Here is a 19,188-nt window from a genome sequence, read left to right on the forward strand (position 1 = left end):
GCCATGCATCACCACCTGACTACATCTCACAATCATCGTGGCGAGGCCCGCCTTTACCGCTAACTGCCTAGACCATGGCTTTAGAGGTGTTTGCTGTAGTAATAGCAGCAGGTGATCACAGTGAAGGGTAATGCAATTTTCTGAGAAAGGTGAGTGGTAAAATATCCGAAGGATCCAGTAAAAGAGGATAGTAGCACTGAACTGACATCGCCATTCCATCAAAGAAAATGTTTTTGTACCCATTTTTAAATAAATGAAGCAATGTAACACCACCACACTAACTTGCTGCATTTCACTCTCAAGAGTCAATAATCGAATTGGAATGGAATTACAAGGAAAGTTTAAGGATGTCATTGACAATTGAGGGAGAACAAAACATCCGGCAAAGATACCTTAAAAGGTCAGCATAAGATGACCGAAACAGAGTGGCTGTGCAATTGGGAGGCAGATTATATAACTTGTTTTAGGACTAAAAGTAACAGGCAACAATAATTAAAATGTGCCACTTGTAATTAAAGAAGGTTGAGAAACGACATTGATGGTCTATTCACCTCCTACACACCGACATGAGATGCAGATGCTGAGCCTCTGAGCGGTTGGACCACTCAAGCCTGGGTGTGTGGGATGGGGTATCAACAGAACATTTTTTTTCAGCAGTGTCTGCTCAATGGTGTTTTGATGGTACAATGCTTAATAATCCAAAACCTCAGCCATAGGCTTTGTTTTGCTTGATCCTGTGTTTGGCTTACAGTAGGGAAGCTGTAAGAATGGGCCATGCCTCAGGCTGCACTTTCTAACCCGGTAATGAAGGAGTAAAGCCTGAGCTTTGCTGGAGTCTTGGCAGTGTCAGTTCTGCTCCTCGCTCTGTGAGCACCCATCTGGCACCAAGAGTCAAGCCCATACACAGGAGATCAAGAGGGGCTGGGATGTCACAGAGATGCCACACAGGCAGCTGGTGTGTTCTTGCCTGGACCTTGCTGCTGCTTAATCTGTACTGAGCACTGCCACCAACCCAGCCCCAGAGTCTCACTCAACCTATTTGGTGAGTCAAGAGCTATGGGGGGGCAAAGTAGACAGTGAGGGCAGGGCCTCATGGCAGTGGAGAAGGTCTGGGGCACCTACAAGTCTGGGCTGAACGTTTGCAGTTTGTGTCTCAGACCATAAGCCTTAAAGAATGCAAATACCCCAGCAATAACCTAAGGCATTTCAGTGCAAAAGGCTCACACAAAAATCACCTGCTGCCAAGTATGAAAAAGAAGGTTGGCTGTAAGAAATTGGGTTATTGGTTGAGGGGGTGAAAGCCTGATTCAGGCAACAACCACAATCCTTTTCAGGGTGAACTACAAAAATCACTAAATTACCCTGCACTAAACCCTATGGTAGATTGACATAAAAGCAATCTAGATTAACTTTGAGGCAGTGTTAAAAGTATTTATGCAGCAAAGAGTGTATTAAAGTGAATACAAACAAGAAGAAAAATAGCAAACCAACTTAATAAAATAAAATACATTTTAATTATTAAAATGAAACTCAATTAATTAATTCCAATCAGTAGATTCGAAGTTATGAGTTTCTAATGTTTTTAGTGTAAACTTATGCCTATAAGGTCAAGGTGCCAACAGTGGACATCTGGTCATGCAAGACGGGGTCAAAGTCAAAGGTTAAGGTTATCTGCAATGGAGCGCATGTTTGATATATGAGGAAAAATGGTCCCAGTATTGGCTTACCATCGGACTTAGAAGAAATGTTTTAGAAAATTTCCTGAGAAGGTAGATGTTCAGTAGGACAACACAGCAAGCAGTGTCCGAGGAGGAGGCGTCATCGTCAAAGAGCCACTGAGCAAAGTTGTGGTGAAGGTTTCTACCTCTGGACTTTGTCACTTTTTGGGGAGTTGAAAGTCTAAAGCAGGGCATAGTTGCAGGCTGTAGCTGATGAGGGCTCAAAGAGGCTGGATACCTTCACCAACAGGTACCACTGAACCAGATGTGCTGCTGTGGAGAATGTAGTGGGAGCTGCCGCGAAAGCAGGTCAACCAGTGATGTATCATGGGTGATCATCTGGCAGGTAGGTCCCAGGCTTTTGCTGCTCTGGGCACTTTTTACTGAAAAGTTTTTCAAATCCCAGGATTTTGGTGAAGTAGTATCAACATCACAACCAAGGGTACAGGATTTAGGGGGCATCACTTGGGGTGTTAGGAATCACTCCAGCAGAGGCCAGGTGCAAGGTTGAAGGACAGTGACGCTTGTTCTGTCCCTCTAGCTTATGCAGTAGGCCAGCCAACTAGTCCTTGGAGTTACTTCTGGCGGTCTAGGGTTCAAGGAGATGGCCCAGTGCTCCTCTAAACGGCAAGGCAGGTCTCAAGCATTAGGGTGGCCTTCTGGTATCAGCAGGGCAGTCCTCTGGGGGTCCAAGCCAGTCCTTCTGAAGTCTTCCACTGGTCCATGAGTGTACTGAAGTGGTGTTCTGAGACCTTTGAAGTGGGGGGACATATTGGGCTACTCCCACATCAGGTTCTGGAAAGTTTACTATATCCCTGGGTTTCTTCTCTTCACCGGCAGAAGTTGTCACTGAGCGAATAGATGACGTTTTCAAGGCACCAATTGATGTTTCAGGTAATAAGTCTAACATTGCAACAACAGAACTTTTTTTTCACTCTCAATGTTCTAGATGGTACAGAATAGCTGCAAGACATAGACTTTAACATTAAAGTGACCCCTGAGAACTCACAGGTCCCACTGACCATCTAATTGGGACTTAAATGAATAGTAGCTTGAATGCTATTGCAGGAGGTAATATCAGCATTTTATTAGACAGAAAGGCTGCTGAACCAACAAACAACATCGCAGCTTGGAAAGGGACAAAGTTGTTGGGACTATTTATACCACTAATTATGATTCATCGGGGAGGGATACAATTGTTGGAACTTCCCCCACTGTTGATAAGAATGTATTCATGGTAGCAACAGCCATGGCCCCCAAAATCAATTCTTATTCTGGAATGTGGTGGGTTTGAAAACAAACAGCAAAATCCAGACTGGCTCAGTTTTATAGAAGAATACATAATTGTCTGTCTTCAGGAAACCTGAACAGCTGAAAGACTGTAAATAACTGGGTTTATCTCATACCACAACCAAGCAGTTCCTTCCATATCTGGTGGTTTGTCTATTTTTGTGTCAACATTATTTTGGGGGCCCGTGGTTGAGATTAGGTTACTTTCTCCCTACTACCAAGTTGTTCGTTTAGGATGACAAATGTTCTCTGCTTCTCAGTTTTGAATTTTGAAAATGATCTATCTCGTAAGGAGAGATTTGAGGCAATTGTAGCACTTAAATAAGAGATAGAAACTCTTGAGAGAGCAAGAACTGGACAGGCCTATTTTATGGGGAGGACATTTCAACTATCACTTACGCTTGTTACCACCAAGGAAAGTCTGGGGTTTTTAGATTTGTAAGGGCTAGGCCAAACACAGTTTACAGATAATGCATATGGTGACGCCTTGAACTCCGCTCTCATGAAGAATTACTTAATTTGTGCATATGACTCCTGTTTCATTCCTGTTAAGTTTGCACACGCATCTTGGATACACAAAGTCCATGCAGTTTTTTTTCAAATAGCAGAACAGGTAACTTATAACAGTGGTCATAGTGATTAGTATAGACCTTATTTGTGATAATTAGGGCATCAGAGAAGAACCCACCAACTATGAAAATTACACCGAGTTGGCTAGATCAAAAGGGGTAGCAATTAAATTGAGTAGGGTCATTCCTGAGGTTTTTTTTAAGCAAAATCCATCATATACAATAACAGATACTTAAAGACCGTCTTAGATTGAGATATGACTGTATCAAGTATAATTATTTTTTTTCACAGGAATATCTAGGAATATTAAGGAAAAAACAATGAGTACCCAATAGTGGTTTGGATGGCAAATCTTTACTACAAGGTTGGTTTTATGGTAATTGTACAAGGGCACATAGAGCCCTACGAAAGGCATTTAACAGGCTCATCAGAGTCTGAAATGAGGTACCCCTCTTAAGGTTGAACTACAGGAAAATATTAATTGAGACCAAGAGAGTAATTAAAGAAGAGGTAAGGGCTGCGGTAGTTAAAGTTAGTCAGTTGAGAGATACGTCAGTCTTTCGGAAACTTTGGTAAAAGTCTGTAGGGATATGGAAACTTTGGGGAAAGTCAGTAGGGCTATGGGAATCAAGTTGTGCCCACAAGATTTACAAATTGAGATTACAAAGAATGAGAGTAGGGCAATAAGCAAGGAATTATCCCGCAATTATGACAAAAAATATCTTGGGGGTAAAGATCAGTTAATTTCATGTCTAGTTCATGGCAAAAAGAAATAGGTTACCCGTATGTGGATGCACTACCCAGTCGCTGTTTGAGAACAGAAGTGTTAGGCATAAGAGTCAGAATTAAACCATGTTATATTAATAAAAAGGTAAAAATAGCATGATTGATCATGAGGGGAATTGCATGTGTGGATTAAGTACTAAATGCGATATATTGCACATTTTATAGGATTTTTTCAAAGTACTGACCACATGGAAAATGTATTTACTTTCAACCTTTTTAAAATATCAGATTAGAAACTGTGTAAAAGCTATGGGACTTGAGCCATAGGGAGGTTTTCATACAATGAATTCATTTGTTGATATTTTGAATAGTCATTTTAAGTGATGTAATTATAAACATTGATATTGTTGTATATGATATGTGTTTGAGGACCATAAACATTACAACTAAATAAACATTACAACTGTAAATTAACACTAAACTGATATACACATGCAAAAATGCCTTTAAAAAATTAGGCTTGACGTACAAGTAACAGAAATAAAAAGCACTTCCAAATGGTAATTGTTCCACCTGGCATCCTTGGTGTGGTTTCCCCTGACTTTTTGCCTCTACCTCCTACATTTTTGACACTGTGATGGATTTCGTTTTGCTGGTTTAGATGCTTTGGGCACTTTGCCACTGCTGATCAGTGCCAAAGTGCAAGTGCTCCCTGGTTAATTTATTACTGTGATTGGTTATCCAGGATTAGCATATTTATTTTACCAGTAGGTCCCTAGTAAAGTGCACTGAGTGCGCTAGGGCTGGTGATTCAAATGCTACTAGTGGGCCTGCAGCACTGATTGTGCCACCCACAAGAGTAGCCCTAAAATGGTGTCTCAGGCCTGCCACTGCAGTGCCTGTGCGCAGTCTGTGAACTAGCATGTTGTCCTGGCCAGTGTACACACTTGCCAGGCCTGACCCTTCCCTTTTCTTACACATTGGACACCCCTATGGTAGGCTCAAGGTACCCCCCTGAGCAGGGTGCAGTGTATGGGAAAGGTAGGACATGTACTAGTGTGAGTAACATGTCCTGATAGTGAAATACTGCCAAATTCATTTTCCACTATTGAAAGGCTATCTTGCCTATAGGATAACATGGGGAATGCTGTGTAACAAGTTTACCTGCATATCTTCCCATAGCGGCAATATAGACATATGGAATCTGGTATCCCTGAATTCAGAATTTAATAACACATCTTTTAGTAAAGATGGTTTTTAAATTCTAAGTTTGAAAATTGCACTTTTAGAAAGTGGCTATTTTCTTGTTCAGCCTTTCTGTGTGCCTCTGCCTGTTTGTGGATTGACTGTCTGATTTGTGAGTGACAGGGGCTGGGGTGGCTCTAGGAGACTGGGTGAGTCAGTACTAGGCTGAATAGACCCATCTCCATTTAGAGTGGTGGGGAGGAGTAGCACCTGGTTCTGAATAGGGCTGTGCCTGCCTTCCACAATGCTGGCTCCACCTCCTGGGGTGTGTCTGATGGCCCTGGCCCACACTCACAAAGGAAGATGTGCACTGGCAGAGTGGACCCAGAACTAATTTTGACTGGGTCCAGGAGGCCTCACACAGAAAGAACAAAGACTTTTGAGGTATAAGACTAGAGCTGAGACCCCCTGTAAAATTAGATTAAGAAACTTTGTGATCAAGAAGGAATCCCTGCCAAAGAAGAACAGCCAGGAAGACTGAGGAAAAGTGCTGCCATTGCTGAGTGTCTGGAAGCTGAACTGCAGTTGCTGTGATTACTGAGGAAGAGGACCAAGGGACTGTCTGCTGTGTGCTGTGCCCCCCTACTTGAAGAGGAGCTGTGCTGTGTGTTTTGCCCCCTCTGAAGTCCACCTATCTCCAAGGGCCTGGGAAGAGCTGGCCTCTCAAACTCAAGGACACAAAAGTTTGCAGAAGGAACCATCGTGTTGGCGCTGAGTGCGTGTTGCTGCGCACTACCTGTTGCCTCGTGAACTCTGCTTTGCCCTGCCTGCATGTAATTGACTCGGTGTGCTATCGGCACACAGTGGGGCTCTGTTTGAGGTCTGCTGTGCCTCCTCAACAACTAACCCAGCGCTCAAGAGTGAGTGCCCGTGCACTACCCGAGTCCATCACCAAGCAGCTGAGATCACCGCAGCCGGCCCGGTGCGATGAAGAAGAGAAGCGATGTGTGAGGGAAAATCACCTAAGCCGGCCTGGGAAGCCTCGTAAGCCTTGTGCCCATTCACTCGCCTATGTCACGGACAAGCCGTGCTGGGATTGGCCCCAGCGCCGCGGGTTGCCCAGCAACAAGCCGACTCGTCCTGACGGAGCCGCGCTGGTGCGAGGCATCTCCCAGCGACCATGGCTTCCCCATGCTCTGCAACGACGATCAGAGCGGTGCCCGAGGCCGGGGAGCACCACCGGAGATGGAAGCAGTCTCACCGGGGACCTGCACGGACGGCAGAGTCCCCCTCCGCATCTGAAAAGGTAACCGGCTCTGATCTTGGACCGGAGCCGGTGTAAGGGGGATTGTTTGTGGTGCATCTCGCTGCTGGCGGCCCGTGCATTAACTGAAGGGGGTGATTTCAAGTATAGTACATCCCGGGCTACAGTGAAGGCCATATTCAGGACAAGCGTCCTCCTGGCGATTTCAAAGGCAGCGGGGACAATATTTAAAGGCAGTTTACTTTCTGTAATGGGTGCATGCCCGCGCTTTTGGGTAAAATGGTGATTTCCCAACAGTGGAATTGAACCAGCAGAGCACCTTCTGTGCTACTGCTGGAACAGAGTTTTCTATTGAAAATTTATTGAGATTTAAACTCCAGTTTATGTTTATATGTCATAATTAAAATTACTGATAATTAATTATTAATTACTAATTTTGTTAAAGTTTTCTTATTAATCAACATTACTAATAAGAGAGTTATACGCGGGAATGCATTTATGTTGCTTTATTAATACGTGAACTGAATTGGTGAGCAAATTAATTAAATAAGTGTCGCGAAAGTGCTATTTGTTTCGTGTTTGCGCTTTTAAATAACGTGCTTTAATGCTTTAATATGTTGCAGACGGCTAGATAATTACATATACATAAGGGCATTAGTGGGTATTAACACTGTATAATCATTACGATGTAGTAACGTTGTTTTGTATTTCTTTTAATTAAGATGGTCCGTTTTGGCCTAATCCAAGATGGCCGATATTTACAGCCTGCACTAGAGTGATTGAAATACGACGAGAGGCCTTGCCGAACATGGTTAGAAACCACCTGACTTCGGCCTCTGACTGTATTAAAAGTTTCCGTGAGGACAGCAGCTCCAGGCATGCTGCCAGTTGCCCTTGGAGAAGAATAAAAGCCACAATGAACTCTGATAAACTTGCGGTGGCTTCACTATGGTTCCGAGGAAGAGCATTCATGGATGTTTCATTTTTAAATTTGAGCTTCCTTCTTCCGTGTTTTTATTTTTGTGATTTTTGTGAGCGGAGGTTTTTCTAAATGTTGCGAGTCAACATCCTTTCCTGCTCGCTCTGCTCAGCGGTTCAACGGACGTTTAGAGTTTGTTTGTTACTTTTAATTTGTTATTTCCACTATAAATATGTTAGACTAGAGAGGGTCTAGGGCCACTTCTTCTTGAACCTATGCTCGAGAGGATCGACGCTGATTGAGAGGACGGCGACTCGGGAGACTTTACTGAGAGACCTGTCCTGATCTAAATGACACTTAGCTAGAACAGGTAACTATGAGAATAATGATTTCGCTATTGATTGATTTTCCTTTGAACTAATTTAGATAAAAGTTAACCTTTGTTTGAATTTCAGTGTCGGGTGGTTATTTCTTGTCATTTATTGAGTTTCAAATGTATTTTCCTATGTTTAAAATCATGACTCAAGACAGATCTTTTAGGTTGCATTGACCTCGCCTTAGATGCAGATTGTTTAGGATTTCTCTCATATATTCAGTGTGGATAGAGTAATAGAATGAATGTTAGTGTGATGGCCCCTAGCGTATGATGAGAGAATGCGCGTGTGACTGGATTTACTCTGTCCGTGGAAGTAGGGAGAATTTATATGCTCCGATCTGCAGCACTACAACGGGGGCATTTTGATCGCTTATGGCACAGTTTCCACATGCTAGCAACAAGGGCACACGGCCATATTGAGAAGTGTTTTTATCCTTACAAGAACTTTCTCCTATAAAAGAACATTATTACAGTAAACCTTTTTATTGACAACCCATTATTGGAAGTGATTGATAGTGTATTTGATTTTTATGTTGTTTTGATCTGCCTAATCTACATAAAATGATTTATATTTTTATAAAACAACTTGTGTAGCGTCCATTTGTGGTGTTTCACTATATTAATGTGAGTGTTGGTACAAATACTTTACACATAGCCTTGGGGATAAGCCTGTCAGCTTGTGCCAAGCTACCAAGGGGGTGAGCAGGGGTTATCAACAGTGTGTTTCCCCCTTACCCTGACTAGAAGCAAGGGTCCCTATTTGGCCAAAGGTTCCTACCTCTGCCAACCAGAGACCCCAAGATCTAACATTGGTGGTCATCAGTGAGGATTTGAACTTGTATTTGTACTTGACCCACAGTGACTGGTGTACCTCACTAGATTAGCACAGACCACTACACCGTCACATACTGCATTTTTCTTTTTGGCTCTATTTTTGATCTGGTCCTAAAGTTATCCACGCATCATGTCTCAAAAGGGGGATGCAGCAAGTGAAAAGGCAGAATTGGAGTTCCACATTGAGGAATTGTATTCCTACAAGGTAGACTAGCTTAAACAATTCTGCAAAGATTTGGGATGTCCCACAAGGAGTAGCGCTAAGAAGGATGAGATACAAAATGCCTTGAAAGCCTGGTGGGAAGCCAAAGGAGCTGCAGGAGGAGATGATGCAGAGGAGGAGATGGGTGACCAGAGGAATGGGTTTGGGCCACAGGATTTGACTGTGTCAAGAGCAACCGGCAGGGCTGCCAGCATCCATTCTGCAGGGAATCTCTCCCGGGAAGAGAACCAGAGGATCAGGGAACCTGAGCTATAAGTTTTGAAACTTCAGAACCAAAAAGCAGCAATGGAGGAAAAGCGATTGCTTTTGGAGAGTAAAAAGAGGGCAGAGGAGAGCAAGCACACTTTAGCCCTGGAAGAAAAGAAATTGCTTTTGGCTCATGAATTGAGCATGAGGGAGCTGGATATTTAGGCCAAGCAGCTAGAGTCCAGTTCAAATGGTGGCAGCGCACAGCCAGTGCAAGGGGGTAAAGTATACACACCCAAGGATGTAGTGCAGAATTTCCAAAACGGACAGGATATTCATGCATGGTTTGAATCCTATGAGCTTGCTTTGAGGATGCATGAGGTGCCTGAAAAGAGCTGGGGGGCGGGCCTGTGGACACCTTTTGAGGCGTCAGGAACAGCAGTTTTGACACCGTTAGAGAAGGAGGGTGACCTAAGTTATGCCAAAATGATGGAGGCTTCATGCCTCAAATATGGGCTCACCCCAGAACAGTACAGGGTAAGGTTCAGGAACTCAACAAAGAATGATTCAGACACTTGGGTTGAATGTGTGAGAATGTCCACCCGTGCACTGGAAGCTTGGATAAAGGGCAGCAAGGTAACTGATTATGAGGGGTTGTGCCATCTAATTAGTTGGGAGCACTTGAGCAGTCTATGTGTTCCAGATCTGCTCCAGCATCTTTTGGATAGCAAGTTAACTAACCCCAGTGAGCTTGCTAAGGAGGCGGACCGCTGGACTAGCACCAGGGTCCACAAGGGGATTGTGGGTACCACAGCCAAAGGTGGGCAGGGTCCTCAGCAGAAGAGTTGGGGGGACAAAGGTAATCAAAAGAGTTCTCTAAAGGGCCCCAAAACAGTTCAGATGAGAAGGAGCCCCAGCACCCCCAGCCTAAGACATTACAGCCCCCTAAGGGCGGGCGTCAACCTCAGGGTCCCCCAGGTGTTACCACTGTGGTGAGAAGGGCCACATTGCCCCTAGGTGCCCCAAGAAATCCCAAGCACCCAATGGTGCTCAAAAACTGGGTTTAGTGAGTGTAGCTTTGGGAGAGGAATTAGTTTCCAGTGGGGAGGAGGAGCAAGCAGTGATGCCCCTTGTCTCTTTAGCAGACAGAGAGAGGGTCCAGGAAACATACCTGCCTGAGAACACTAAAAAATACCGGCAGGGGGTGACCATCAATGGGAGGAGGGTGGAGGCTCTGAGAGACACTGGAGCCAGCGTGACATCCATGAGGTGTCAGTGGGTGTCTGAAGAGCAGGTCATTCCCAATGCACTTCACCCTGTAGTTGCAGCAGACAACTCCGTACGCCTCTGCAAAGTGGCGCAAGTTCTCTTTGAGTTGGGGGTGTCTCAGGTTCCTTGAAGGTCATTGTTAGTCCATTCATGCCTGTAGACTGTCTGCTAGGAAATTATTTGGAGAGTTCCCCATGGAGGGAGGTGGAATGCCAGGCTCATTTGGAGATGTTGGGTCTGAGTGGGTTTGTGTGACCACTCGGTCAATGGCAGCCAGTAAGGATAACCAAGCATACCTGGAGCCTGAAACAGTGGCCCAGGTACCTGCCAGGAAGAGGAAGGGCAGGGGGAATGGGAAACCAGCCCCCACAATTCCTATGGTCCAGGAGGAGGCAGAACCCGGGGGGAGGCCCTGGAACCTACAGGGGAACAGGTAGCCGAACTGGGAGACCTGCCTAAGCTGACCCATTGGCAGCAAGAAGGAGGTCCCTCCAGGGAGGAGCTCTGCAAGGCACAGAAAGAATGCCCTTCTCTCATTGGTATGCGGAGACAGGCCACAGACCAGGCAGCAGGTGGTGAGTCCAAGAATCACCTCATTTACTGGGCGGATGGCTTATTCTATAGTGAGCCTAAGGTTGCTGAGCCCAATGCAGCCCGTGTGCTGGTGGTACCCGAGCGCTTCAGGACTTTCCTACTGGATCTGGCTCATGACGTGCCTCTCACAGGTCATCTGAGGCATGTCAAGACCTACCAAAGGCTTGTCACCCACTTTTACTGGCCCCAGATGAAGACGCATGTCGGTACACATTGTAGGACCTGCCATACTTTCCAGGCAAGTGGCAAAAGTGGAGGAAAGTGTAATGCTCCCCTCCAACCCTTTCCCGTGGTGAGCACCCCATTCGAGCGGGTGAGCATCGACATTGTGGGGCCTCTGGAACCCAAGATAGCCTTAGGCAACAAGTTTATCTTGGTCTTGGTGGACCATGCCACCAGGTACCCGAAAGCTGTCCCTCTCCGGACAATCACAGCCCCTGTGGTGGGCCGTGCATTGATGGGGATTGTTTCCCATGTGAGGTTCCCCAGAGAGGTGGTATCCGACCGGGGTACCAACTTCATCTCGAAGTATTTGAAGTCTTCATGGGAGAAGTGTGGGGTAAGTTACAAGTTTACCACTCCTTACCATCCTCAAGGGAATGGGTTGGTTAAGAGATTCAACCGAACCCTGAGAGGCATGATAATGGGCCTTGAGACGGAAGTGGAATGTCTTCTTACCATGCCTGTTGTTTGCCTACAGGGAGGTGCCTCAGAAGTCCTTAGAGTTCAATCCCTTTGAATTCCTGTATGGCCACCCTGTTAGAGGACCTCTCAATCTGGTAAAGGAGGGTTGGGAGAAATACCCTGGTAAGACCCCCCAGGATGTGTTCAGCTATATGCTGGACTTCCGCAACCAGACTCAACGCTTCAGGAAACTCGCTCAGGCGAACCTGGAAGCTAGCCAGGAAGAAATGAAAAGATGGTATGACCAGAATGGCACTCTGGTAGAAACTCAACCCGGGCAGAAGGTGTGGGTGATGGCGCCAATGGAGCCTTGCGCACTCCAAGACAAGTGGACTGGGCCATATGAGGTGGTGGAGTACAAGAGCGATGTAACCTAGCTGGTTGACTTGCAGTCTCCCAGGAACCCTTTGAGGGTCCTACATGTGAACCGGTTCAAACCCCACTTTGAGAGGTCTGATGTGACAATGCTCTTTGCTACAGATGATAGAATGGAGGAGGAAAGTGACCCTCTTCCTGACCTCCTGTCAGCCAAGGAGCAAGATGGGTCAGTTGATGGGGTGAACCTCTCTCCCACACTGACCCCTGAACAGCAGAGGGACTGTCGCCATGTGTTGGGTCAGTTTGCTTCCCTGATCTCCCTGACACCAGGAGTCACCAATTGGTGCATCCATGATGTGGACAGCCTACCTGTGAAGCAGAAATTTTACAGGGTAGCAGACAAGGTCAGGGACAGCATTAAAGAAGCAGGTTCCAAGATGTTGGCGCTAGGGTTAATTGAGCCCTCAAGCAGCCCATGGGCCTTAGTACAAAAGCTGCTTCCCCCGGTGCCACTCCAAAACTCAGGTTTTGTGTGGACTACCGTGGGCTCAATGCAGTCACCAAAACTGACGCACACCCATTCCCGAGAGCTGATGGGTTGGGCGCTGCCAAGTACCACCCTCCAGAGACTGGTCAACCGGGTACTGTCTGGGCTGGAGGAATTCAGTGCTGCATATCTGGATGACATTGCTGTGTTCAGCTCCAGCTGGGAAGAACATTTGCAACACCTCTGCGAAGTGCTGAAGACACAGCAAAAGACAGGCTTCACTATCAAGGCCAGTAAGTGCCAGATAGGGCAGGGTTCTGTGGTGTACTTGGGACATCAGGTAGGGAGCGGCCAGGTTTCGCCCCTCCAAGAGAAGATTGACACCATTGTGGCTTGGGAGCCGATTTGTCAAGGGGTATGGCACCATTGTTGCCTCCTTGACAGAGCTGACTTCAAGAAAGCAGCCCAGGAAGGTGATCTGGACCGATGCCTGCCAGACCGCGTTTGATGCCCTGAAAGCTGCCCGTGCTCAAGGCGCCTGTTTTCTCCAAAGAGTTTGTGGTGCAGACAGATGCTTCAGAGCATGGAGTGGGAGCAGTACTCTCACAAGTGAATAATGAGAGCTTGGACCAACCCGTAGCTTTCATTAGTAGGAGGCTACTTCCCAGGGATCAAAGGTGGAGTGCGTTTGAAAGGAAAGCTTTTGCTGTAGTCTGAGCACTGATGAAGCTAAGGCCCTACTTGTTTCGGACTCACTTCGGGGTTCAGACAGACCACAGGCCCCTCAGATGGTTAATGCAGATGAGGGGTGAGAACCCAAAACTGTTGAGGTGGTCCATCTCCCTACAGGGTATGGATTTCACAGTGGAACACCGCCCTAGTACAGATCACACCAATGCTGACGGTCTGTCCAGATTTTTCCGCCTTAGTGATGCGGAACTCCCTGGGGTAGGGTAGTTCTCCCCACTTATCAGCTGGCTGGGACACGTGTTAGACCTGGCACCTTGGCGTGAGGCTCCATTCCACTTTTGGTCGCTGTGCCTCATGTGTTTTTATGGTGTTGGCCGCTCAGAGCACTGTGCCACTGCCAACCAGTGCCACAGTGCAAGTGCTCCCTATGTACAATGTATATGTTGGTTGGATTCCATGATTGGCTTATTTGGTTTACTATCAGACCCCAGTAGTGTGCACCAGGAGTGCCAGGGCGTGTAAATACAAATACCGCTGGTGGGCTCGCAGCACTGGTTGTGCCACCCACAGAAGCTGCCTGGTAAAATGTATCTAAGGTCTGCCATTGCAGAACCTGCGTGCAGTCTGGTACTGACATGCAGACTGACCAAGTGCACACACTTGCCAGTCCCTAGAACCTTCCCTTAACTTCCTATTAGTCAACCCTATGGTAGGCCCAAGGGCAGGGTGCATTGTAAGCATAAGGTAGGACAAGCCCTGATGTGTGTGGCATGTCCTAATAGTGAATTACAGCCATTTTCGTTTTTCACTATTGCAAGGCTACCCTGTTCTCATAGGCCAGAATGGGCTGTTAAGATTGTTACATCCTATGATCCTAACAGGCCCAGGGAACATAGTAGAAGATCGAGTTTAGTATGCCTGAACTCAGAATAATAAGGTACATCTTTTAGTAAGGTTTATTTTAATATTCTGCGTTTGCAAATGCCGCTTTTAGAAAGCTGGCCTTTGCTTGCCTAACCATTTCAGCCCGCCTCTGCGTGATTTGTATCTGCTGTCTGGCTTGCGTGAGTGACAGGCCTGGGGAAACCCAGATGGGCAGGGCTAGGTAGCCTGGTGGTGAATAGGACGATTGACAGGTAGATGGGTGGGAGGAGTGCACCTGGACTCTGAATAGGACTGTGCTCTGCCACCACAATGCCGGCTCTGCCCCCTGTGGAGCGTCTGATGACTCTGCCCTGCACCCTGAATGAAGAAGCCTGCATCGCGTAAACAAAGTGCTCCAGAACTGGACTGAACTAGGCAAGGGCCCCCTGGCCTGGGAGAACAAAAGAAATGTAGTATAAATGTAGGAGCCCAGCTCCTAAGAGATCAGATCCTGCTACAAGACGAACCTCTGCCTGAGGAGAAGGAACCGGGAAAGCTGTGGGAGCAATACTGTTCCTGACCTGGGGGATTGGCCTGCAGTGGTTGCCCTGCTGCTGAAGGAGAGGAGAAAGATTGCTGATAAAATTTGCTTCAACTTGTGCTGTTTTAGATCTCCAAGGGCTTGTGCTGAGCTTGCCCCCTGAACGAAGTCCCAGGACCAGTGAACTTCACCGCCATGTGAGAGTGCAGGAAAACAGACCGTTTTCCCTGTAATCTGGAAGAGAACTGCTGCGTGAGCTTCCCGAATGAAGCGTACTTTCCCTGAAGCTTGCACCCGCTGTCCGGCCCGAAAAACGTCATTGTGGCCCCTCTACGAGCCGTAGCTCGCACCGCAAAGGAGGGTCTCATCCGGCCTGAGCAACGTGACTATTGGCCCCTATGAGTTGCAACTCGCACCGTAACGGAAGGACTGTGACCGTTCTGCTTTACCCCCCCTACAAACCACATTGCTTGCATACGCGCCTTCCCTCTGCTTTTGGGGAAGCCGCGGCGCGTGTGGTGGTCCTGTGCGTCTCCCCTGTGAGGAGCGTACGAGTGTTTGTGCCCCGCAGCGTGATCTTCAGTTTACCCCTCACTGGCACGGCGCAAGCGCCTCAACCCACTGGAAAGTGCCCCCGGATGCCCGTCCCCTGAGCCTGCACGCCCAAGGTCTCCAAGTACCGTAGTACGCAACGCCAGGACGACCCCGTATCAGAGATCGCACTGAATGCCTGCGCAGCCTTCGTGCCGACTTCCACAAGATAAAGGTACTGTGCCCGATCGCACCGCGAGGTGCACGCTCCCTGGTACAGAAAACACCAATGCTGATGGTCAGTCCAGGTTTTTCTGCCTTAGTGATGAGATCTCCCTGAAGGGTGGGTAGTTCTCCCCACTTTTCAGCTGGAAGGGACACGTGTTAGACCTAGCATCCTTGGTGTGGTTTCCCCTGACTTTTTTGCCTCCACCTCCTACATTTTTGACACTGTGATGGATTTTGTTTTGCTGGCTTAGATGGTTTTGGCACTTTGCCACTGCTGATCAGTGCCAGAGTGGAAGTGCTCCCTGGTTAAATTATTACTGTGATTGGTTATCCAGGATTGGCATATGTGTTTTACCAGTAGGTCCCTAGTAAAGTGCACTGAGTGTGCCAGGGTTTCTGATTCCATCGTTCTCAGTTTATTTGGCATAAAATTCCAAGCCTTTGCACCTAACACCGTAGCAGTTTTCCCTCCCCTAGTTTTAAGTTTGAACCTAGGCAGTTTGAGGAGGCTGGCAGATGTAGATCTGAATGTCCTCATTGTGGTGTATTGTGTAAATCTCGTGGAGAGATAAACTGGTCCTATTTGGCGAGTAGCTCTGAAGGTAATGACCAAGAGTTTGAATACAATTCTCTTGTGTAGCGGGAGCCAATGGAGAGTTTTCAGAGCTTCTGATGCTGACATCCTACGTGGGAGTTTCAAGACCAATCTAGCAGCTGCTTGTTGCACTACCTGTAGTCTTCTCAGAGTTGATTTATTGACCCCTGCTAGGAGGCTATTACAGTAGTCTAGGCGTGAGAGTATTAATGCCACAGCCACTGTTTTCCTTGCAGCAAGTGGGATCAAATCAAATAATTTTTTCATAGTTTTAATTAGGCTAAAGCAAGTGCCCACCACATTGAGTGTATGATGTTTGAAAGAGAGGGATGAATCAAACCACCCCCCCAGATTTTTAGCCACCTCCACAGTAGCAGAAGGGGCTGCTGCCTCTTCCGGCCACCACTCCTTAGGTGTGAAAGGGATTATCTTTCCCGATCAACAGGATTTCTGTGTTATCCATATTACAACGGAGATGGTTGTTTTTCATCCATTTAATGACCGTCGTGAGACAGGCTTTAAAGTTTTCTTCAGCCTACGTGGAGTTTTTATCAAGGGACAGGATCAGCTGAGTATTGTCAGCGTAAGTTGTTGTTTCAATCCCGTAGGTCGAGATGAGGGAAATAAGCAAGGCCATGTATATATTGAACAGGAGTGGACTAAGGGAGGCACCCTGTGGGACTCCCGTGGTGATAGTACGTTCAGAAGAAAGAAAGGTGCCAAGAGAGACTGCCTGCCTCCGATTGGACAGGAAGGACATGATCCAAGCCACTGCCGTGTTGGAAATGCTGCAAGATTTTAGTCTGGCCAAGAGGATGTTATGAGAGATAGTATCAAAAGCGGCTGATAAATCTAAAAGGATCAGCACTGCCATTGTCTGTAATAAATTTCAGAGTATCAGATATTTCCAATAAGTCAGATTCCGTGGAATGTTTCGGGCGGAAGCCGGATTGTCGACGGTGGAAGATCTGGGCTGACTCGACAAAATTAGAGAGTTCCTTATAGACCATTCTTTCTGTAATCTTACCCAAGATTTGCAGCAAGAATATGGGCCTATAGTTGGAGAGATTAGAAGGATCTATATTTTGTTTTTTCTTAAGGGGCGTCACTATATCAAATTTCCACTCATCTGGCACTATGCCGGAGGAAAGAGAGGAGTTCACAATATTATTAATCACTGGATTCACTATATCAATGATATGATGCAATATCATTGGAGGGCATGCATCCAGTGGCGAACCTGATTTACATGCTAAGATGGCTTTGTGTGTCTGAGATAGAGTGACTGCTTGAAAGGCATGAAGAACGGGCCTATCCTGCCTGTGATCCGACTCCTGCTCGTTAACCGATTCTTCTGAGCTTGATGCCTCAAAATCTTTTTGAATATTGGTGATTTTATCCTCGAAAAATGTTGCGATATCATTACCGAGAGATTGAGAGGGGGGACTTCTGAGTGTAGGGCTTTAGGATCCATAAAAGATTTCACAATGGCAAATATCTCTTTTTGGTTTTGCTTCGCCATAGCTACTCTATTCCCGAAGTAGTCTTTTTTTGCTAGTTTGATAGCTGAATGATATTGTTTACAATCTGGCACATGCATCAACAAAGACTTTTGCGATTCCTAAATTGCGATTTTTAAAAAGAAATCGCAATTAAGGAATTGCAAAAGCCTATGCATGTAGGAATCGCTATAAAAATAGCGATTCCTACAAATTCCTTAATTGCGACTCGCAAATTGCGAGTCGCAATTAAGGAATGCCGCCCCAATCATTCCTATGGGCCTCCAGGCCCATAGGAATGAATTGGAGATTGCATGAGCAAATTGCGAGTACCAGTAGGTACTCGCAAATTGCTCATGCAATTTCAAGGGTGCAAGGGTGTCAAAATGACACCCTATTGCACCCCTGAAATTGATCTGTGCACATATGTTGCACACACACATGCTCTAAGGGCATGTGTGTGCGCAACATGAAACTTTGAAAAATGCACAAAAGTGCATTTTTCAAAGTTTTTGCAAATTACCATGAATTCAACTTCATGGTAATTTGCTCCCCCTATTAGCGAAATCGCTAATTTTTTAACTTTAATGCATTGCATTTAAGGAATCTCAATTTGGGATTCCTTAAATGCAATCGCAATTTAAGGAATCGCTATTTAGAGATTCCTTGAATTGCGATTTTTGCATTTGGGATGATTCATCCCAAATGCAAAAAAAACGGTCGCAAAGGGGCAGATTCTGCTAATCTGCCCGTTTGCGACCAGTTTTCTCAGTGATGCATGTATATTTATGTGTTTTAAAGGTCTGTAGGTTTGCTATCTCATAGCCCCTTCTCCATCTACGTTCTATTTGTTTACAGTGTAGATGTTGCTTCACTAGATCTTTAGTGAACCATGGATCATTATGTGATTTTATTTTGCCCCTTCTGGAAGAATGTTTTAAAGGCACTAAGTCATCACGTATGGCCTTCATCCAGGTGTGGAAGCCGTGGGAGTCTTCTGCTTGCTCGCCAGTAAGTATCAGGATCTTTTCTTGGGCAATTTTGGGCGATGCTGGAATTAGTGGCAAGCAGATGCCATTTACGCTTTGGCTCCCCCATAGGGCTTTTCATGGCTACTTGTTTCGCCTTGGATATTAGGATAGCCAAGGGGACAAAGTAGTGATCCGACCAAGCCTGCGGGATGGGTGCCTGTGTGTCGGCCCCTTAACTAGTTGAATCAAGCCAAGGGGAGTAACTATTTCCAGGAAGGTGTTGACCCCGGGGTTATTACTACATTCTAAATGAAGATTTATGTCTCCAAGCAATGTAAAATTGGCATATCTAAGCAGAGCTTGACCAAGAGTTTCCCCTAATGAGTCTAGAAAGATACCACTATTGCCTGGGGGCGACAGATTAAGGCTCCAGAGAATGAGGCTGATCCATTTATGGTGCAGCAGAAGCCAAGGTTTTCTGCTCCCTTAAGCTCGTATAGAGTGAAGGTCTTCCACAGTAGTGTATGTCTATTAATGATAGCCACCCCTCCCCCATACCATCCTCTCTGTCTTTCCTACAGATGGTGTAATTGGGGGGTAAGGCGACTGCAATATCTGGACTGCAG

Source organism: Triturus cristatus, chromosome 9 (assembly GCF_964204655.1).
Source record: "Triturus cristatus chromosome 9, aTriCri1.1, whole genome shotgun sequence".
NCBI lineage: Eukaryota > Metazoa > Chordata > Amphibia > Caudata > Salamandridae > Triturus > Triturus cristatus.